Source organism: Abramis brama, assembly GCF_963993115.1.
Source record: "Abramis brama genome assembly, chromosome: 6".
NCBI lineage: Eukaryota > Metazoa > Chordata > Actinopteri > Cypriniformes > Leuciscidae > Abramis > Abramis brama.
The window spans coordinates 27,123,241-27,147,200 of record NC_139968.1 but is presented as its reverse complement, the minus strand read 5'-3'; the positions used below and the strand labels follow the sequence as shown (position 1 = coordinate 27,147,200).

Genomic DNA, 23,960 nt, shown 5'->3' with positions numbered 1-23,960 from the left:
AGTCTTTGTTCATCAGATTATTTTGTTCATAATATTTTATGAACTTAGCCAACTTAACATCAAGAGCTTAGAATGAAATCTGTTGTTTTATTCAGCTCCAAGAAGCAGAAGTTTATTGAAATGACTTCAGGTACAATGTTCACTGGATGACATCTGCAGTACACTAGTGTTATTTAAAAAAATCAATGATCTTCATCTAGTTAGGCTGTAGAAAGAGAAGTTGTAATATTGAGGGTTTTATTCCCCACAACGTGCACTAAAGCATCTGTTTGAAACCACAGCGCAAACATCATATAAAACAACAAAACTCAGTTACTTTTTTTATATAATAGTTGTCACATAAACAACACAGATGACCCATAGCGGCTGGTCACACAAGACTTGTATGAAGCTCTCCAGACTCACATTGGACACTCATTGGACTCATACATTTGCATATAAGGAAATAATGGGAAAGATGGCTCCTGTGAGTAGTTTGGCATGCTGTCGGTCGCTGTTTGTGGTTTATGCTTTAATTGTCTCGTTTTTATCCTTGTTTGTGCAGCCAGTTAGTTCTCTTCGCGTTTATGAGCGCGATTTTCTTTTAAGTCTCCAAGAGTCAGCGGTGGTGGCTTCCAGCTGTTACTCGGGTGGAAATAAGTTTTGTGATTCCCGTTTATCGCACACGCAGCTGTGAATCTGTGTGGCCTCTCGGAAACGCAATAGGAGACGACTGGGCAAGCGTGGAGGCGTGTTGGTGAAACAGAGACAAGCCCGTACCTTTGCGGCTGGTCCGGCCGGGCATGTGGGCTCATCAGTGGATGTCATCGACTCATCTTGTACCTCTTCGTGTCAACAGGATGCAAGGTACTCTTATCTGGTTTCAGATGTTCCTCAGAACCGAGAGTTGTCAAGTTTGATTAAAGTTTCGCGACGTCGTGTTAAGAAGAGGGGGGTTGCGACAATTTTTAAGAATTGTTTTAAATGCAGGCTGTTGACAGTGGACAAGTTTGCTAGTTTTGAGGTGCAAGTTTTGTCTTGATTAGGCCAGTTATTTGTGCACTAATATACAGACCTCCTAATTATAACAAGGACTTTATTGGGGAGTTTTTATCTTCTATGATCACTCGTTGTGATAGCCTTGTTAAATTAGGTGATTTTAATATTCATATTTACTGCCCTGAGAAGCCCTTGGTACAAGATTGTTTGTTGCTGTTGGACTCTTTCAACCTCACACAGTCTGTCGATGGTGCTACACATAAGAAGGGGCATACTCTTGATTTGGTTCTGTCCTGGGGTGTACCAGTGGGTGAGCTGACTATTGAGAACATGGGGCTCTCAGATCATTTTGTTATTATGTTTAACGTCACATTTGCTGGGCTCCCTTCGGGGTCCGTGCCAGTTAGCCGTCGAGCTCAGGCTATCAATGCTGGTTCTGCCTCTAAGTTTTCTGACCAGTACAATGCCGTTATGTCAGTTATTGAGTACAATCCGTCTATTTGGGGTTTAGAGGAGCTTGTATCTGACTTCAGTATGGGCTGTAATCATATTTTGGATTGTATTGCCCGCTGAAAACAGGTAAAATCAAAAACTATAACTCAGCCTTGGCTCAATGATCGGCTGCTTAGAAAAAAATGGAGGCAGGCAGAGAGACCACAAGTCTCATATGAGATATGGTATCTTATCAACAGTTTGTCAAAGCGGGTAAGGCCATGTCCCCACTAATATGTTTTCGTTTAAAAACGTATATTGTTCTCTCCGTTTTGGCCTTCCATCTACACTGAGACGGCGTTTTAAGTCAACGAAAACGTAGCTTTTGGAAAACGCTCTCCAAAGCGGATAAATTTGAAAATGCCATCTTCGTGTTGTAGTGTGGACTGTGCACAGTTCATGAAAATGGAGGCTTTTGAATACGATAGGCTTGTTCGACTTGAACCGGCGATGCACAGACCGATCGATTTATGACATCAAAGTACCGCGAGAGTGATTGAAAAAGCATACGGACACGTCAGCTCTCTAATCGCTCTCGCGGTACCTTGATGTCATTCACCGATCGGTCTGTGCAGCGCCGGTTCAAGTCGAACAAGCCTGAAGACTCATTTTTAGTCATGTGATGCAGTCATATGACCAATTCAGCCAAGATGGTGAATGACATTGTACAGCAGTTGTTTTGGATGCTCTGTTTGACAGCCTTGTTAAAAATTAATGTTAGTTTGTACATACTGCAGATTGCGTTTCTTCAAAGGAGCCAGAATTTTTACTCACAGTTGCTTTTTAGCGGCGAAACTCGAGGACAGTTGCGTTTCAGACCATACATGGAGCGGACATTTTGGGTGAGACCTGGATGCTACCGTGCGTGGTGGCATAACTTTGTACATGGCATTGTCGTGCCTGAGGAGTGGCATGAAAACTTTAGGATGTCTAGGTATTCTCTGTGTCATCTGAGTGAACTGTTATGACCTCACATTCAAGGCCAGACAACACGACTGAGATCACCGGTGGACGTTGTTTCAAAAGTTGCATGTACTATTTAAGTGACGAAGGTAGACTGCAGAAAACAGCGAATGCATTTGGATTAGCCCGACAAACTGTGTCTAAAATAATCAGAGAAGTGCGCAAAGCAATCACATTTCACCTGGGTCCTGAGTTTGTTTCACTTCCATTCACAGAACCAGAGATACAGACACTTGTCACAAACTTTTATGAAACAAATGGATATTCGACAATGTATAGGGGCTATTGACGGCACGCAAATCGAAATCGAAATTAAGCAGCCTTCATCAAACTCGACTAATTATTTCAGCGTGGATGAGCAACTTTTGGCGCAGCATTTCTCCCATTTAATCTCTAAGAATCAGCACAGTCCTAAAATTTTATTTTGTGTGATTAATACAGTTCTAAATCCTGCATGCCCTATTGTTTTTGATAATTCAGAGAGAGCTTGTGAAAATTGTTTGCAGGTTTTTTTGGATAAAATCTCTGCTATTAGTGCGAACATGTCTAGTTCTATCCGGGTTCCAATTCATTTTCAATCTCCCCCTGATTCTATTACCTCTGGCCAGTTAAGTACATTTGAGCTGGTAACTACTTCAGACCTGATAGAAATTGCCCAACATCTCAAGCTTGCTTATTACTCTATTGATAATCATCCCGCCTAGCTTGTTAATTCAGGTTTGGGATGCGGTGGGTCCAACTATATCATCTGTAGTGAATCATAGCCTTGTAGAAGTGCAGGTGCCGCACTTTGGATTACTGTAATTCTGTTTATTTGGGTTTGTCTAAGAAGTTGCTTTCACGGCTGCAGCTGGTACAGAATGCTTTGGCCAGACTGTTGACTGGCACCAGGAAATATTCAAGTATCTTTCCGGTGCTGGCTTCTCTGCATTGGCTCCCTGTTGAGTATAGAGTACAATTCAAGGTCCTTTTAATGGCTTACATGTCTATATCTCGAGTTTAGACCACTAAGATCCTCTCAAAGCTTAATTTTAAATGTTCCAAAATCTAGGTTGAAAACTAAGGGAGATCGTGCCTTTGCGGCAGCAGCACCGCGTCTTTGGAAAAGTCTCCCTTTACACATAAAAGGGAGACTACACTCCCTTTGCTTTTAATTGTCCTTAGCTACATGTGGTTTATTTAGTGCTTCGTTTTGTTTTATGGTGTGTTTGTCTATATGTGTTGTAAGTTTGGGTTTGTAAAGCACTTTGGTCAACTAGGGTTGTTTAAAACGTGCTTTAGAAATAAAATTTGATTGATTGATTGATTGAAGCTGGTCCATGGTCAAGTTACAGCCATTTTGCTCTACAATGAGCACCACTTGAATTTTCTGCAAACATGCACTAGATTTAAAATTTTGTGTATATATCTCTCTCTGGTGTTGTCTGTCTTACATGAAAGCCTATTAAATGTCTTGTTTACACTGTCAGTGAAATGTAACCCAATTCCGATTTTTTTGCTCACATGAGTGTAAACAGGAGTGCATTTTTTGATATCGGTTTCAGGCCTCATTCATATGTGGAAATAAATCGGATATGTGCCAATGCGACTTATGTAAACAGGCAGATCGGATTTTCTGAGGCATTAGGCAACGTCTCCGCAGTTTAATGACAAGAGAAACCCCAACGCACATCTGCAAAGGGACGGATGGCCGGATGAAACATCATAGGAGAGGAATGTGAAAAAACGTTGACACAACATATTGTCGTACACAAAATTTCGGACCCACTGCTCCTCGTTAAAGCCAATATTTTAAGCCTATATGCTCCCACCAGCTCTCTCACACACAATAACTGAATCATATGTGCAATGATGGTACTTTTCGTCCTCCTTCGCCTCAAAATCATGGTGATGTTTGGCGAACTTTGCATATATCGCAGAGCTAGCATCAAGAATATTTCGCGTCCGCCCATCTGTGCAAGAGAATTTAACCCCTTTAAGCATGTGCGATGTTTCAGATAGTATGGCAAGTGTAAACACATCGGATATGGGTCACAGTTGAAAGAACGTGTAAACGGACGGTCAAAAAAATCAGATAAAGGTAACAAATCAGAATTGGGCATTAAGACCTGCAGTGTAAACGAGGTTTAATTGCATCTGATTGGTGAGATAATTGTAGGGGTATAAGCGGGGCAAAAGCTAACACAGGGCTAGATGTAACACACTTGTTTTAAATACCTCCACACATGCCAACATGACATGCATTTACTAGTTGCCATATCAACACTATATAGAGAAAAAAATTGCGCCAAATTTAAGAAATCTTTGGGAGACATCACTGAACATTTTTTTAACCATTGCAAAAATAAATTTCTGAAGTTCATTTTTCATCTGTTTTTTGTTTATTTAAAACGAGACAAATCCAAAATTATTTTAATCTTATCTGTTATTTAACAGTCGTTAAATAACTATTTAAGTTGCTAACCAGCAGAAGACACTAGCCTGGTTTAAATCCCAGTTGACATATCGGCAACTCGAGCACCAGAAACTACCACCAAAGACACACTGAATATAATGCCCTGAATTAGCATTAAACCAGAAGATGACCTCATTTAAACATGAACCGCTATCCAACACAATTTTCCGATGCTCTATGAAATTCAATGAGAAAACATAATCCTCAAAATATGATTTGTTAGCATCAAAGGTACAAAAAAGAAAGGCTCAAAAGCAGAGTGTGGCGAGTCATGCTTCCCCTCGAAAAGATCGGGGACCGGCTCGTCGTTCTTAGCAGCCTCACAATAGACCTAAAGAAAAAGTCTTGAGGGTTTTCTGTAATTTACAGCTCTCAAAAGTATAATATCTGCATTATTTTATAGATTAAAAACAGAGGGTATAATTGTATTTGTTGGATACCGACACATGTTGGGATAATGGAATAAAGCTGGTTATGAGTTAGCAACAACAACAAAAAATCACTAAGAAAAGTTTGTTGGATATTAAAGTAGTCTGATCCTCTGGGGTGGATGAGGCACTACATTCTCATGAAAGAATACAATGCAGATACATCACCCATGCAAGAGAAAGATGTGCAGTAGATGGCGGTTTTTAGCTTTTTTTTGTTTTGTTTTTACACTGTTTTAGCATAAGAAACAGCATTTATTGGACAGTTCATGTCTGATATGGTCCTGATTTATGTTATTGAGTCACGTTTGATGAGGACGCAGCATTGTATTTGAAAGAGCTGGATCTGGGGCCCGTTCTTCGTACGTTGCTTATTACATCCGAGATCAAATGACACATCCAAGATGATATCATCGTGCGAATCATGATCTGGCTAACTCGGTTCTTCGAACACACTTGCCGGATATGATTAGTATCGCTGGATTGAGTTATCTGAGATAATTGCGCGTTCATGCGCTGGTTAAAAGGGGATATGTATCGATAGTAGAAACATTGATCAGCAACGCTGCTATTGGCTGCTCAGCGTGGCCAAAGAGCGCGCTCAGTTTTTCTCCTCAGCAGAGCAAGAACTAATAGTCGAAGTTTATTCGGAATTTTAATGTTTAATCAAAACGCCAGGGAACACCTCAAAGTCTGCAAAAGCCAGGAGAGAGAGCTGGCAAAAAGTAGCAGACGATTTAAATCCATTAGAAGTGGCCATGTTATATGTTTGTATCACTTAATAGCCTATATTTTTGTATTTTAATAATTGCATAATTACTTTGTGCATTGTAATGTCAGTCACCACACTAGAACATGGGAACAAATAAAAGTGAAGTACAAAAATATTCTACATAATGGTAATTTTTAGTTATACTATAGTCTCTTTTATAAAAGGCACTGTTAAATAATTGGTGTTCTGTTTATAAAAGCAACCAAGAAAAAGGCTGAGAAAAAAATAAAAGAAAAGATCTTAGTAGCCTACACTGTAAAATAATTTTTGCTGCATTAAATTAAGGCCATATAGTCATTTCAACTGTTAAATCTTGAGTAATGATGAATTGCTTTGACTTGTGAAAGTGAAAACTGATAAACTTATGTTAATGTAAACATATTTTGCCATGAGTTATTGATCACATTTTTCCCCAGTGTAGTTCATTGTAATGACATTGTGTTTTCCTCTTTTGTGCACTTTTACATAATACACCAACACTTGTATCTGTTCCCAAGAAAGTGGTGGCTGAAATATGTGCAGTAAGTGGACATTTTATAACTTTCCAAAGGAAAGAATGTATAAGACTTTGTAATGTCCATTTGTTTCCATTGCACTGGACAGTGAAGAAACCCTCTCAGATAACTGTCATATGGAGGAACTAGCCTACCTGCAAGTGCATAAATAACTTTACTTAATTTATACTTGTATGCTTTATGGCTGCAATATAAGTTGCAGGATTCCACATCTACAGAAAGGCCTACAGAAGAGTCTGCACAGACAGAGGAGACAGGCCTACAGGTGGGCAGTGGATAGACAACTTTTCCTTTTTGTTGCATGAGGCATGTGTCTAATATCTCTTGTTGCAGGCACTTGACCACTGGCTTTTCTTTACAAAGAACAGTTGAAATAAAACTCAAGGAACTAAGCATATTTGTCTTTTATTAAACATTTAATGAAAATTGTTTTATTTTATTTTTGTGGCAATGTTGTGTAATATGGCACATGCAACAATGTCAGGTGTGCAACCCTCAGACTTTTCAGACACTGAAATCTTCCCTTTAGTTAGCCAAAGTTAATTTCATTGTGTGCCTTTGTCCTGGCTAGAGCTGCACTGTAACTGGTTTGGGTCAGGGAATGGGGTCATAAAACACCTGTCTGCAGGCAGGAACATGTCATAATCACCTATGAAAAAATGCAGTTCTGTTAGGATCAGCAGAAGTGTGTGTAATACAGTGAGCTTGATATTTAATTGTGGAACTTTCCTTACCACTTTCAAATAATGTGCATAAATGTGAATGTCTGAAATTCTTAATTCATGCACAGATCCTGGCCATTTTGCTTTCACATTTGTGATATTGAAGATTTTGGTAACACTTTACAATACGGGTGCACTAATCTGCATTAATTCATGCTTAACTAATGCACAGATAATCATGTGTTAATGTATGACTTATGAAGAACTAAACCATTAATTAATGATTACAGCATCAGCAACTAATAAAGATTCTAAATGATTAATAGATTAAGTAATAAATGAATTGTTATTAATTAAATGTGTCATAATGTATCAATTCCTTAATAACTTATTTTATTAACTAAAAGTGTAAATTAATGTGTTAATTACCACAGTTGGTCAAAGCAATGTACTTCAACTTCCAGTTGTCTGCTTTAATTAATCATTAACTAATGATTTGCAAATGTATCATTATGTTATGACTTTACTTGTTGAGGCACATGACTATTAACTAATTGTTAAGTAATATGCCATTTATGGGTTTACATGGCACCAAAATGGCATATTACTTAACAATTAGTTAATAGTCATGTGCCTCAACAAGTAAAGTCATAACATAATGATACATTTGCAAATCATTAGTTAATGATTAATTAAAGCAGACAACTGGAAGTTGAAGTACATTGCTTTGACCAACTGTGGTAATTAAGGCATTAATTTACACTTTTAGTTAATAAAATAAGTTATTAAGGAATTAATACATTATGACACATGCAATTAATAACAATTCATATATTACTTAATCTATTAATCATTTAGAATCTTTATTAGTTACTGATGCAGTAATCATTAATTAATGGTTTAGTTCTTCATGAGTCATACAATAACACATGATTATCTGTGCATTAGTTAAGCATGAATTAATGCTTATTAGTGCACCCGTATTGTAAAGTGTTACCAAGATTTTAGTCAACTGCCTTTTTTTATTTGATATAATATTACTAATCTGGAATATTAAGAATCACAATAGTAACTGGGCTGCACATTTACATTGTGAACCCCTTTCTGTTCACATAATCCCCTTCATTGAGGCCTTGATGGCAGTCTATGGTAGCCTATAGTCTATGGTACCAATCACGTTAGTGAAGCCTGAGTGACATATCTGTAATCGGCATGGTCATGATTGTATGATCTTCAGAAAAAATTATGATGGCCTAAAAAAAAAAAACTGCTTTACAACATTGGCTCTTAAGTGGCTTGGAAATAACTGTTTTTTAAACCTAAAAGCGACAAAAAACGACAATCTCACGAATCACGAGAAAAAATATATATCTCAGAAAGTGCAAGTGGACTTCCCGTATCAGCTCCGCTTATGAAGCCGGGATCTAATCCTGTTAACATGAAATAAGCCTGCTCGCGAGCAGGTTTAAGTTTGCGCACATGTTGCTATGACAGCAAGTCCAGGATGAGCGTTGAAGAACCAAACAATCCAAGATCATGCCAAATCGCCAACAATCAAATCCAGCTAACTGAGTTAGCGACGTACGAAGAACGGACCCCTGAAGATGAATTCAAACATATCATGATTTCAGACATTTGTTTTTTGTATGATAGAGTAGAGAAGCTGAATTAGGGAAACTCTTCCCACACAGAAGGCAGTGATACGGTTTCTCTCCGGTGTGAATCCGCTCATGTGTTTTCATGTTTCCTAACTGACTGAATCTCTTCTCACAGTGTGAACACTTATAAGGTTTTTCTCCAGTGTGGATCCGCTCATGTGATTTTAGAGATGATGACGTACTGAATCTCATGTCACAGTGTGAACACTTGTAAGGTTTTTCTCCAGTGTGAATTCTCTGGTGCTGTTTCAGTTCAGCATTTGTAATAAAAGTCTTTCCACAATCAAAGCACACGTGATTCTTCACACCATTGTGTATTTTCTGGTGTAATTTTAAAGCACTCAGGTGATTAAAACTCTTTCCACAAAAAGAACACACGTGAAGCTTCTCCTTTGTATGAACTTTCAGATGGTCCTTCAGTGTACCTGCCCTAACAAAGTTTTTACCACACTGATCACAGTTAAATGGTCTTTCTCCTGAATGATAACGCAGATGTGATTTAAAATAGCTTAAATTTGTGAAACTCTTCCCACATTGATCACATATGTGCGGCTTCTCTCCAGTGTGGATTTTAATGTGTTGCTTAAAGTGTCCTTTTTGTTTGAAACTCTTCCCACATTGATCACATGTGTACGGCTTCTCTCCAGTGTGGATTCTCATGTGTTCAATAAGATGTCCTTTGTATGTGAAACTCTTCCCACACTGATCACATGTGAAAGGCTTCTCTCCGGTGTGAATTCTCATGTGACGTTTAAGACTTTGTTTGTTTGAGAAACTCTTTCCACACTGAGAGCAGGTGAAAGATTTGTTTGATCTTCTTTTCTGTGAGTGACTCAAAGATTTATGTCCTTTTTTGACATCATGTTGTTTCTCCTCCGCTTCACTCAGTTCTTTGCTCTCCACATTCTCCTGCAAGTCTAAAATGAAAGTAAAAAAGTTTTCTGTAAATCATAAAAACATCAAAGAGAGAAATGTGAAGGGGGAAAGTGAACACTGATGTAACAGCAGAAAGTAGACAGACGCTGTACGAAAGTTATAACTGCAAACAGATAACAGCGTGAGTCCTGATTTTCACCTCTTCTTCTGCGTTTAAAATGTGTAAATTGGTGAGACAAAACACGTCCAAATGATACTTTCGGCAACGGTAACTTTCACTCTAAAATGGTAAAACTTAGCAGTTAATCCACGAATCACATGCGTGCCGAACCGTGGGGCCTGTCCCGTATGGATCACAGATCAACTATACGATCCGTTACACCCCTAATAATTAATGAACACACTTATCATCATGATTGCTTACCAAATTTTACCAAAGATGGAGAAAAATCCTACTCCAGTAAGTAAACGTGTCCCTGTCCCCAAACATGTTGGTACTCAAAAGCGCTTCTCTTCACGTTTTCTGGTGCGCATCGTTCAATTTAACCACTTGTGCACCAGTTATGTATGTGCACCCCTCACTATAAATTAAAGTATTTGGTTCATTTACGCTAAATTTGCCTTCCTGTTTCCTATTAAGGAAAAAAATATTTAGTTAAAAAAATTGTTTAAATTTTTTTATTATATGTTTATTTCTAGAAATTAATAAAATCATGTGAATGTCAAATTTTTTCAATATTTACAACAAAAGTTCAGCAACATGGTTGCAAAAATTGTGAACCAGATGTAAAATGTAATATAAAACCACTTGGATAGTATTTAGTTCGAGTTCCTGATGTTGACAACTAGGGATGCACTGATACCATATTTTCATAAACCATCCGATATTCCAAATTCTTAGTATCGGCTGATACCAATCCGAAAACATTGCTGTTTTTTTCTTGATAGTTGTAGTATATCTATAACTCTCTGTGTGTGGAACTGGTTACTAAACACATTGCTGAAAAAATTTTTTATCAATCTACCACAACACAAAATATATTGTAAGGAGAGTGTAATTTTTCAGCACCAAAATAAAAATAAAAAATTGGTGCACAGTAATTTTAGAAAATATAAACTTTATTAAAAAAGTAATTTTATAACATTATGAAATGTTAAGTTTAGTGGGGAATATTCTTATAAAATACATTCATGAAAAATGTACATTACATTAAGATTTATGTATATATATATATATATATATATATATATATATATATATATATATACATACTCCGGTTAGATAAGCAAATCCACAGACCTTTATCTACAGATCAAGTATAAAATAGGGGTTATTGAATCAGCTCGGAGTGAGTTTTACCGCGCTGACTGTCGTAACAGAACGTGACATGCTGTTTAAATGCTGAATAGAGGATGGCTGAGAAAGAGTTTTTGAAGAGTAAATATTAATCTGTCCAACACAACACACTGCACACAAACATTTCAGGAGCTTTATTATGCTTTTTTACCTGGAGCTTAACAGTAACAACCATGAGTACGCAAAGTATTGGATTTGGATCAGTCCTGTCCAAAAATGGCAGTATCAGAGCTGATAGATACTGAATATTGCATCAGTGCATCCCTATTGACAACCAATATAAATGTTTCATTTGAGTTTCAGGATATTTTCTACCCAGTTCATGAAGTGCCCTGTACGTTATTTTTTACTTTATCTATGTTATTTCACAGCTCCTATAGCTTTTCTTTTCTTTTTCTTTTTTTTACTACAACCACAAAATCTGTTGAACTGCTTGAAGTTTTATAACCTTAATGATCTTCAGCATCATTAATAAAGAATCAAAAATAAACACCAACCTCTTTGTTCTTCAGTATCTTCATCTTTTATCCCGCAGGACTCTGGATCACTCATGTTCTCACTGTCCTCAAAATCTTCTTCACTTGTAGACTGATGGGAATAATCCAGCATTTACTGGTGAACTGCAGTGGGAGGAGCTTCACTGAAGGGGAATCAGTGTGTGGTAGGAGGAGCAGATCTGCCCACATCAAAAATAAATCATCAAATTTTTTTTTCACAATTTTACACATTGTATTTTCAGCTATCAAAATGTACAGTTACTGATTTTTTTAAACAAATTTATATTTTATGTTTTTTTCTGTTTTGTCAGTGAATGTATCTACTTTAAACATTTTATGTTATCTTATTTTTATCTGCCGAGTGAATAAAATGACAGACCTGTAGAAAAACATGAATAAATACCAGAATGAAAAGAATCCAAATATTAAGAAAATGTAAGAATAAAAATACAGTAGGATAAACTAATTCAGAAATGAATCTACAGATTAATAAGCAACAAATAACACATTTAGATTAATTTTTATTAATTGTTTTTAGTTTGTAGTCGTTTAAAAAACATGGTTTATCACAGACTATAACTAAATAAATTGTAGATTTTAAAAGTGGTGATTATGCAGTTTGTCTCAGTCTGTTGACACCAGTGAAATGAGCTTTAAGTGTCAGTTTACAGGTGATTGAAGACATCAGCATAATGAATGAGCTGAAAACTATTAAACTATAGACATTCAAAATAGAGGCTTTTTAGCAGCTGTTAATAGTGACACTCCTGAAACAAGCTTTACAGATCAACAGCAGAGATCTGACTTTATTTGAGTCAGGATATGCTGAACTACTAAAAAACTGCTTTGTCATGTAATGGAAAATTTACCCTTACGGTCAGAGGTCGCCCAATTTAGAACTTGTGAGTTTGTAAGAATAAACTCAGCAGGATTAGATCACTAGTAGAGAAACCTCTCCTTGTTTAGATAGGAGCCTGAAGGCAGGTAACCTTGAAAGCAGTATAAAGGCTCCTCTGCCCTTCCTCCCGTTGTCACACTTGTTTCACAGACTGTACTGCTGACTTCTGTGTTTCAACTGGGCCTTCTTGCAAGAATAAATACTTTAAAAGATAACCTGACTCAGAAATGTCTCTTACGCAGTGATGAATATTTAATGATATATTTTTTGCCACTACAGTCATTATATTGTTTCCCACAATCTGAGACGAATAAAACATCAATAATACAAAAAAACAACATCAAAACAAATACAAATGACACCCATCTTTGCAGTAGTTATTTTCTTTTCTGCTTCTTTTATTAATAACTAGCCTTCCCTAACAGCGGGATAAGATATTCATTTGACCATAAATTTAGTTTGATTTTCCAATAACTACAAATAAATAAATTAGATCATTAATTTCTCATAGACGTAGTATAAAATATTTAGAAGTAACATGAAATGTGGAATGGGTATTCAATTTCATTTTAACAATGTAAAGTAGGGTAACTAAAGCATATTTTATGATTGTGTAAATATAGAACGCACTGTAAACTTCTAATCTTATTTCAGAAGAGTGAGTCAATGTGGTGCACATTATAGACATCTTCAGTAAACACAAAACTCTTACAATTTTTCACAAAACAAATGCATACTTGCTCTCTATGAGCCCCAGCCCGACTAGCCTGTGCTTAGATTGTTAAAATAGGGCTCTCTGGATCTCAAAGTGCTGTGGTTTGTGTCAAGACACACACAAACACTATACGAATGTTATAATGCAGCTAAAGCAAGAATCAAGGCTTCCTCAGGACAGCATTCTCGCAAGGAGAAGCGCAATTACACAACATTTTAAGATGAGGAGGTGCTCTTTTGGTTTTCAACTGTGAAATCAGACACTACTGATATTTATATAGTACATTTACCGTTATGAAATATGATACCATTTGGTTTGTTGGTCCATTGGGTCGGATTGCTTTCACACCTCAAGGGAACTGTCCCAGAGTTCGTTTGCTATCGGTCCGAGAGCACCTAGTTCAGGAGGTACAAAAATATACAAAAAAAATTGTATATGGAGTCTTTTCATTCCTCTTCTAATAAATCACCAATGTCTCTTATTATATGAAATCCTTTTATTTTTTATACACTGCAGTCATGGAAAGTACAAATAAAATCTCTTTTGAAATTTGCTTTTGTCTTCATACATTTAGATTTCTGAATAAAGGTTTTGCCCATAATCAACATTACATTTATCTTTGTCTCCAACCAAGACATATCTGAGTGCACATAAGAAAAGGAAAGATGAACAGTTCATGTCAACTTGATATACAGGCATTTTGTTTAAAATTAAACCGGTGTCTTAAAAACTCACTTGACAAATATATATATCATTAATTATTTTAAATGTGTTTGCTCTAGGGGCCACTGGAAAGCTAACTTACTGGTAAGCTCACAACTTTTATGCAATTAGCTTATCATAAGCTTGCAAAATCATAAACTACAATTATGGTACAGAAATGTAGGGTATAGCTCTATATTAGGCTAATATAATTAAAACAAGATCAAACAAGTTTGTTGTGGAGGATTGTCATGAGGTCAATACCATCTAAGAGGAGGGATAGGAGTTCACATGATCCATCTGGCAAGTAAACAAGTGTTTTTAATGAAACATTTTTGGAATGGCATTTAAAACACGCTTAAAATTGTTTGTGTTTTCAATATAAATTGTATTTAGTACAAAAGTCTGCTATATGAATAAATGTAAATGCTGGAACATGAACTAATTTCTGTGGTTTCAGCCATTATTGTTTTTTTTTTTGTTTTTTTTCTGTGACTGAGAACTAAGATAATTGAGTGAAAATCTTCCCACATGGGCACTTGCAAAGACTCAATATACAGTGAGGAAAATAAGTATTTGAACACCCTGCTATTTTGCAAGTTCTCCCACTTGGAAATCATGGAGGGGTCTGATGCTGCGTTCACACCAAACGCGAATATGCGTCTGGCGCGAGTGATTTCAATGTTAAGTCAATGGTAAGACGCGTTTACGCGCGTCTGGAGGTCTTGCGGCGCGAAGGCGTTTAGCGCGGCGCGGTAGACGCGAATTCGCCTCATTCGCGCGAACTAGACGCGAATTGAGCGTCTGGCGCGTTAAGCGCGAATTGTGCTTTTTGTGCATCACGCGTTTGACGCGAATTCGCGTCTGCCGCCCGAGTTGAAAAATCTGAACTTCTGCGTCAATTCGCGCCGCGTTAACCAATCAGGAGCCTGCCTGCTTGCTGCTGTCACGTGGTGAACTGACAGTTTAATGTTATTTTATGTTTGGCCTCAATAAATTATTTTGTAATATGACTAAAATGCACAACAAAGCAAATCTTTCACATAAAAACTCGATTTCAATATGAGAGATAGCCTACTCATTTGTATTGAATGCTATTTATTCCATATCTATTCTAGATTAGCCTATATGAAACTTTATTAATCTAATGTAAAGACACCAAACACAATTAAGTGTATAAAAACTTTTCAAAAAAAATAACAGGACAGGTTTCACTTTTGGAGGCTGCCTCCATTTATTATCAAAACAAAAATAAATGACAGATTAGGTGCGGGAGAGGGTGAACCTCGCGCCGGGCTTTACAGCGCGGGCTCGTCAGGCAGCGACCACTCGAGGCCGAGGCTTTATACGGCCTACGCTGTCCTCGTCAGCGTCCTCACCGTTAGGTCCACCAAACCTACCTCCTGGAGCAAATTGTGAAACTCCTGAAACCCTCCGGAGGTTTTGGTGGACCCGAGTACAGCGACGATGTCCCCTACGCAGCTGTTTCTGCTCTTCAGATCATATAAGAGCGGTGACTCTCTCGATTAATGCTATTGCTAATGCTCGATAAACATCTAAAAAAGATGGCCGCCAACAGCTTAGAAACTTTCGCCCCCTGACTTCGCCTTTGACGCGCGTAAATTTCGCTTCAAACTTTTGATTTTACGCGCGTCAATTTCACTCTTGACGCGCGAATGCACACAAAGTGGTCACGCGTATAACTAGACGCGGCAGGCGCGAATTTTGACGCAGATTCGCGTTTGGTGTGAACGCAGCATGAAATTGTCATCGTAGGTGCATGTCCACTGTGAGAGACATAATCTAAAAAAAAAAATCCAGAAATCACAATATATGATTTTCTAACTATTTATTTGTATGATACAGCTGCAAATAAGTATTTGAACACCTGTCTATCAGCTAGAATTCTGACCCTCAAAGACCTGTTAGTCTGCCTTTAAAATGTCCACCTCCACTCCATTTATTATCCTAAATTAGATGCACCTGTTTGAGGTCGTTAGCTGCATAAAGACACCTGTCCACCCCATACAATCAGTAAGAATCCAACTACTAACATGGCCAAGACCAAAGAGCTGTCCAAAGACACTAGAGACAAAATTGTACACCTCCACAAGGCTGGAAAGGGCTACGGGGAAATTGCCATGCAGCTTGGTGAAAAAAGGTCCACTGTTGGAGCAATCATTAGAAAATGGAAGAAGCTAAACATGACTGTCAATCTCCCTCGGACTGGGGCTCCATGCAAGATCTCACCTCGTGGGGTCTCAATGATAAGAAAGGTGAGAAATCAGCCCAGAACTACACGGGAGGAGCTGGTCAATGACCTGAAAAGAGCTGGGACCACCATTTCCAAGGTTACTGTTGGTAATACACTAAGACGTCATGGTTTGAAATCATGCATGGCACGGAAGGTTCCCCTGCTTAAACCAGCACATGTTAAGGCCTGTCTTAAGTTTGCCAATGACCATTTGGATGATCCAGAGGAGTCATGGGATAAAGTCATGTGGTCAGATGAGACCAAAATAGAACTTTTTGGTCATAATTCCACTAAACGTGTTTGGAGGAAGAAGAATGATGAGTACCATCCCAAGAACACCATCCCTACTGTGAAGCATGGGGGTGGTAGCATCATGCTTTGGGGTTGTTTTTCTGCACATGGGACAGGGTGACTGCACTGTATTAAGGAGAGGATGACCGGGGCCATGTATTGCAAGATTTTGGGGAACAACCTCCTTCCCTCAGTTAGAGCATTGAAGATGGGTCGAGGCTGGGTCTTCCAACATGACAATGACCCGAAGCACACAGCCAGGATAACCAAGGAGTGGCTCTGTAAGAAGCATATCAAGGTTCTGGCATGGCCTAGCCAGTCTCCAGACCTAAACCCAATAGAGAATCTTTGGAGGGAGCTCAAACTCCGTGTTTCTCAGCGACAGCCCAGAAACCTGACTGATCTAGAGAAGATCTGTGTGGAGGAGTGGGCCAAAATCCCTCCTGCAGTGTGTGCAAACCTGGTGAAAAACTACAGGAAACGTTTGACCTCTGTAATTGCAAACAAAGGCTACTGTACCAAATATTAACATTGATTTTCTCAGGTGTTCAAATACTTATTTGCAGCTGTATCATACAAATAAATAGTTAAAAAATCATACATTGTGATTTCTGGATTTTTTTTTTAGATTATGTCTCTCACAGTGGACATGCACCTACGATGACAATTTCAGACCCCTCCATGATTTCTAAGTGGGAGAACTTGCAAAATAGCAGGGTGTTCAAATACTTATTTCCTCACTGTATATGTTTTACAAAGAAAAAAATTAAATGTAACAAATTATTATATTATCTGCCCGAGAGACAGAGTATCTTGGATTAATCTTTGATGAGAAATTGAAAACAAATGTAAGAGTATAATAAATTGCATAACGTTATAGCCAAGGCCGGACTTACCATCGGGCTTGACTGGGCTCAAGCCCATGGGCCCCGCCCAATAGGGGGCCCCGCCCGTTTACGTTTGATTTTTTCAATAATATGTCAGTCATTTAATTTTTCATTTAAAGTTTGTTGATTGGTCTAGCATTGTTACCTGGCCCTGCCCTGCAATGAAAAAATGTAATTTAATTAGCTAAATTAAATGTCAGTCATCTTGAGGTTTTACGCTCACATTAGGTGGTTTTTCAGGCAATTCGAAAAAGGAATATTTCGCAAAACTGCAATGGAAACAGTTTTTGCGCATTTACAGTCACCACAGTTAGAAGACGCGGTGTGTTTGAGGTCCATGTATAGCTACGCAAATAATAATAATTTTATATTATTTAATTATAACATTTAATAGGCTATATTTAGAAGACGCTTTTATGCAAGAAAGGAACAAAGCTGAGTGTGGAGCGCGCACTGCATGGCACGGAGGCGCGGCCGCGAACACTTGCATTTTCCTATCAACAGTGGAAACAACTTAAAATACTCTATCATTTCTGGTCATACAGAAAATAATAATACATTATTCCCAACTACTTTTATTTGTGTAAACTCACAATAACAAGAAAACGTTGTGCTTTTGTAAAATAAAAGAAAACAATCAGACGCACTTTCATGATCTCCGTAAACTGGAGCGCGAGAACTGAAACAAAATATAGCCTATGTAGGCTAAAGCTTGAAATGTCCACTTTAAAACGAACAAATTCGAATCGAAAGCTAATACCTTCTGATTAATCCGTATGAAATGTGCATTTCTCTCTAAAAGCGCATCTGCTTAGCGGAGATGGAGATGTGATTTTAGCCAAAGCAATAGTTTATTAATAATATTATGGCTCTTCTCATTCAGCACTGCGGGAAAAACATCAATTCCAGGTTCTAATTTGGCCTTTGAAAACCAGCAAAATCGACATGTTTTCCATATTAATTTGTGAATATTTTAAATGTTTAATAAAGGGGCAAAAAGTCATAAACAAAAATCTGAAAATTCGTCGATATTTACTTTTTTTGCGCAGCAGTTGGTGTAGCCAGTTCAAATTAAAATGTTGGTGTTCAACTTTGCGTTTTAAAAAGACAACAACCGTTCATTTTTCGTTTTTCAATTACGGGTTAAAAAAGGAAAAACGAATGGACACAAAAGTAGCCTACATGGATCGTTTGGACAGAATACGAGACAGAGTTCTTTATTAAATTCATAAAAGAAACAATAATTAGCCTATATGAATACTGGATTCTAAATCTCAAAGAAATGCCACGATCAAAACATATGTTTTCCAGGTAAATAAGTGTTTTATTCTCATTCTGACCAAGACATTTCTGCATTGCAATAAACTTATGATCACTTTGAACTTTTTTAATCATTATTTATTTATTGGAAAATAACTTTTTCAAGCTTCAATCGGTGGTCATATAAATAAATTATTGCGTTTTTTAACATGTAACACTGTCTATGGTACCAGTCACCTTTTGAAAGTAGCTTTGCACTTCAAATAACGATTGGATCGATTATATTGTTATGCCACCAGATGACGACAAATGACTTTTAAAAAACATTTGTCATTGAATCGTTCATTCAGGAGATTCGTTCAAAAATGCTGATTCATCTATTGAAACAAGTGCATTTGATTGAGGAATTGAATCATTCATTCAAACCCAAGTTTTTTTTTTTGTTTTTTTTTTTATAATTCAGATTAATTAAACATTTTTAATAGACTTCAGTAATTAACATAAATTATGTTATTTTGTTTAGTTGTTTGTTCAGAATCGTGATCTCTATTTTTATTCTCAGTTTATCCAGAATTGTGTAGCTCTAATACATAGCTTGTGTATGTATCATTTTGTTCTATTTAAAGTAATGTATAGAAGGTAGGGCCCGAAAGTGACTCAAGCGCAGGGGCCCCCACCACCCTAAGTCCTGCCCTGGTTATAGCTAATTATGAATGTGAAGCAACCAAGAGTTCAATGTTGCATGTATATCAAGCCCAGCTAATACACTCGAGTATAGAGTGTTGGTTCTAAACTGGTTTTGGCATCCCACTTCACTTAACACACATAAATTGTACAAATATCAATGATGAATAAACAGTATAATGTATGGTTAAATAGCAGTGTTACCTTTTTCTATTCGACGCTCTGCGTCTCAGCAGCCGTATGTGTGTGCGTAACAGTTCACTAGTTAGGCTACTCAAGTCCGTGCAAATGATGAGTTAGACGAAGCGTCCAGAGTATGCTGCTTTATTGATCTCTTCGGCATGCATTCACATGGCTTTCAATGTTGCAGTGAACATAAATACTCGGTTCATTTTCACTGAATATAACAATGGAAATAAGGAACATATATCTCCGCTCTATTCAGCGCTTCACGCGACCATGCGTGTTCCTGACTACAACACCCATAATTCCCTCCCGCGCGAACTACAACAAAAACATGGTGCGTTCAAGTCCTCCTGGGAAGTCGTGTTTACGACGTGAGGTGCGTTCAAGTCAGTTTCGTCGGAGCAAGATGGCGGCTTTTAATGGATTACACGAAAATACAGCAAGGTTTGTTAACTCTGCTTATAGAAAATGAAGAACAAAGAATGCGCATCAGGTGTGTTTTTCTTTTTATGTTTTTAATTAACTTATGAAGCCAATGATATCATATTTTGTGCAGAAAACTTACTTTGTTATAAATAAAAAAGCCTTACAATGTCACTGCTAAATACCTGTAAGTATTGTGATATATATTTTACTATCAATTTTCTCTCAATTAAAATTTACCGTCAACTACAGACGTTGCATCCATTGATTCCGCCATGTTTCTCACTGACACGCCCCCAACTCGTACAGATCGGGGCTTAAAGAAAATCCCGAGCTCCCCACTGGTATTTACGACATTGTGGTGGTGTTCAAGTGCGTTCAACTCGTAATTACGATCTATACGAGATGACTTGAACGCACCAACACATCCAACTCCTGTAATTTTTTATTTTTCTTTTTTTTTCTCACTGAGGCTACTCTATGGTGCCCCAGTAGAATATAACACAACGAAATTTAAAAAGCAAACATAAGTTCACAACACAACGGAAAATGTACAACACAACGAAATAAAGCCGCAACACAACGGAAAATCTACAACACAACGAAATAAAGCCGCAACACAATGGAAATGAGCCACAACACAACGAAATAAAGCCGCAACACAACGGAAATGCTTCCGAGGACTCTCGGAGCGCGATAAAGTTAGTTTTCCATGCCACTGAGTCTAAAACATTTAACTACGGATGGCTGACGCGAAACAGTTGTTCCGAAGCTTTGCGAGATCCCGAAGCGCAGATGTTTCGAAACACTAGGCTTGTTCGACTTCATGCAGCTCTGCGCAGACCGATCGGCGGCTGACTTAAAGCAGTGCATGCCGGTTAGAAATTTTGTCCGACTTGATACAGCGCCGACGCCACGTGACTGTGACGTATGCCATCAAAGTACCACGAGAGCAATTCGAGAGTAGCCGGAGAACTCAGCCAGCAGCTTCTCAAGAGCGGCTGCACTGGGCTGCACGTGGGCTGATGATGACACAGCTGTTCCACGATTGGCCGGATTCACCGCATGACAACGATCACGTGTGTTTCGTGTTTATTCGAAGACCTTTAGTTCCTCTAAAGCTCTCAAATCAGTTTAGTATGACAGTGAACACTCTTTTCATGCCGTTGTCATGTTATATTGTTTCATGTTTATCAAATTAAAACTGCTTAAAAAACGTAGACTCCACTTCATTGATAGTATTATGTTGAACTTTATTCTTGTTCAAACAGACGCTGTATGAAGCAGTACATAAAGTATTGAATGAAAATGTCTTTGAAACATCTGTGTATTATTTGGCAATATTGCATTTATTTCACTTCAGCTGTGGTATGCAAACACCACGTGAGCGGTCACTACGGGAACCAGAAAGTGTCCGACTTCACGTCTCCGTTTGCAGCTCCTCCCCGCCCGCACGCGGCTACTCTCGCCGATCGGTTGCATCCAGACGCAGCCGATGTCGAACACACCTACTGATCCGAAGCGTGATTCAAAACACCCATGTCACGTGACTATGGCCAAACGAAGCCTCGAAGTGTTTCACTAATGCTGAGTCCCAATTCGCCTACTTATACTACGACCTAAAAGTATGCACTTTTTTTGTGAGGAAAAAGTACATACTTTTGAGTGTGTAGCAAAAGAGTATGCACGTTCTGGGACATACTTCGATGACCTCATGCAACGTGAACTTGAACGTGGTTGCCTAGTTACGCACACCGCGACTGTTAACAAAACATTTTACATTTCATTCATTCATATCCAATATAATTTTATTTACTATTCCCATCTTTTTATCCTCATCGTTTTTTCCACAATACATTTACAATGTGTTCTACCAAACTGAGGAGTGAAGCAGGGCGTCGTCGTAGATCAACCAAACGCAGGTCGTGTGTGAGGCGGCTGGTTCTGACGTTCATGTGCAATCGTGTGCAATGTGTGTAACGAAAGCTACTTATTTTCTGAGTTAAAATATTTAAAGTTTATATTATAACTATTGTTTAACAAATTTTAAACTTAATTTCATCATTATGTATAATACTCAAAAATACCCCGATGAAAATGAACCATGCTTTTACTATAGTAAAAGTGTAGTAACCATGTGTCTTTTAGTTGGACTGATAAAGTTAACATTTGTACAGCCACAGTATTACAACAAATAAGTCAGTGTGGTTAAATATAGCTTTAATTAGGGTTAAACATTTGAATTCTTACACTTAAAAACTGAGGGCGCATCTCCGCTGCTGCATCGGACTGCCAGGTTTACATCACCACCATCACCACAAAGCTCCTCCCTCCCGCACGCAATGGGTTGTGGGCAATATTAGCCGTTAGAGTGTGCATTGATCTGCACTTCGAATTCTAACCGGAAATAGTAGACCATCCGGGTATCTTGGGAATACTCATTTCAACATACTACGATTTGGGACGTACTAATTCTAGTTTCGCATACTATTTAGGACGGATAGTATGCGAATTGGGACTCAGCACATGTGTTTCATCAGGTGTGGTCTGCCGAATCAGCGTCTGATTGACACGGTCGGGAACAGACCACACAATCGCACATCTGTATAAAAGTGAAATCAACGCATATTGACCTCGTGGGTTTTTGTGAGAGGAGTTTGATTTTGAGATAGCGGATTTTTGTTGATATAGTGACATAGTGCGATTTGATTAGTTAGGCCTAGGCTATTTAGCCTTACATTTAAATTTACACAACACATTGACTGATAGGCTGACAGACAGAGCATACATATAGTGACACATTAATAGATACATATAATATATAGACAGCTAGATTAATAGATAGACATATAGATAGATTATATATAAATACATAGATTATATATAGATACATATATAGATACATAGATAGATTATATATAGATACATATATAGATACATAGATAGATTATAGATACATATCTAGATACATAGATAGATTCATATAGATAGATACATAGATAGATAGATTTGGATAGATAGATAAAATGGAAGCTCCCCAGAAGAGATGCCGTACATCTGTGGTGTGGGAGCATTTCCATTTAGAAACCCCAAATAAAGTGAGATGTGTGTATTGTGACTTTTGGGACACTGTTTATAAAGTCCATAGCCATATGCCCTACAACCTAATGTCCCAATCACAACTGCCAATCATGTTAAAAATAGCTTCAATGTGAATATAATATAATATAATATAATATAATATTGTGTGAATATACATTTTATAGGTCTACATATGAGTACCCATTCATTTTGGTTTTCCTATTTGTTGTAGTTCTACATTCCATTACATTTTTCTCTGCACACTGAGCATAAACTTAAAGCATAAACTGACCCACTAACTTACTGGAAAGAGAGAGCAGTAATCTTTCCTCATTTGTATGTCCTAGCTAAAAAATATCTTTGCATGCCAGCAACAAGTGTCCCTTGTGAGAGGATTTTTTTTCAAAGGCTGGAGAAATTATCTGTAAAAAAAGAAGTAGGCTAAGTCCTTCCACAGCAGAGAAATTAATATTTTTGAATAAATATCTCTAAAAAAGTGAGACATTGTGGCTTGATTTCTTTTATTAATATTCATTTTATTTGAATTCAAAATCACCTACGTGCATTATAGCTGCATATTTATACTCGTCTAGAATGCTTTGACGCACAACCAGCGCATGATCCCCAAGGGAACGTCGACCGCCAATTCTTTCAAGTTGTTAAAACGTATAATTTGTATTAATTAAAATTACTTTTAACATTCAAAAACAGACTTGTTCCAAATCCAAAGCTTTATTGTATTGGTAATAGACTGACTTACTACAGCTGCTTTTTTCCAATACCTCCCTTCATTACAGTAAACAATTGTTCTTTTTTAGGACATTTCTGTAATTTAATAAAAGTTTTTTTCTTTTATCATGTTTCAAAGGTTGTAGTTCCTATTAACCAGACTGACTTACAACAGGTGAAATTGTGCCAATAGCTCC

The 23,960-nt window shown here is 37.6% G+C and overlaps 1 pseudogene across 1 annotated transcript in view; it reads right to left on the bottom strand.

Moving 5' to 3' along the window:
* Positions 1–19,808, bottom strand: part of LOC311085167 — a 39,871-nt pseudogene extending 20,063 nt beyond the window's left edge. Inside the window, exons 1-3 of the transcript XR_014609600.1 lie at positions 19,549–19,808; positions 11,654–11,832; positions 9,037–9,840 (exon numbers count right to left, since the gene is read on the bottom strand). The product of XR_014609600.1 is annotated as an uncharacterized misc_RNA (transcript). The remainder of the gene's footprint in view (positions 1–9,036; positions 9,841–11,653; positions 11,833–19,548) is intronic.
* Between the last annotated feature and the right edge of the window lie 4,152 nt (positions 19,809–23,960).